The sequence below is a fragment of the Phlebotomus papatasi genome, chromosome 1, assembly GCF_024763615.1.
Source record: "Phlebotomus papatasi isolate M1 chromosome 1, Ppap_2.1, whole genome shotgun sequence".
Lineage (NCBI taxonomy): Eukaryota > Metazoa > Arthropoda > Insecta > Diptera > Psychodidae > Phlebotomus > Phlebotomus papatasi.
The window spans coordinates 13737954-13738477 of NC_077222.1; positions in this window are offsets into that span (position 1 = coordinate 13737954).

Below are 524 nucleotides of genomic sequence, written 5' to 3' on the forward strand. Positions count from 1 at the left end.
TCAAACCGAAGAGACGGTCAGTTACTTTGCCTTTGACTGCTCCAGATCATATGTAACATCAGACAGATGATGCCTGATGAAGGCCTACTGAATTTAAAACCGCCCTGATTAAGTGGAGGCCTGAGTCACCGGTTTCGAAGGAACCTAATCTGTAATCTAATCTATCCGAATTATATTTTCGGTGTTTATTAACAGATTTTTGTGAAATTTTAGAACTAGGACTCTCCAACGATAGGTCGCGCCCTCCCCACTCCACTCCACTCAACCCAACCCTTACTATATCAAAATTGACCGGACTCTATCTCCAATGTTTATTAACCGATTTCAATGAACTTTTTTTTCTTTTGTTGGCCTATCCCACTCAGACTATTTAAAATAGAAAATGACCAGTTATAATGCGAGATAAACTAACGGTAGCTGAGATTCTCAAAAACGTACTTACCATTTTTCCCCTTACGTCATTTATTGACTGAAACGAAATTGCTGAAAAATCTCCAAAACCACCGAAAAAACATTGAAAAACA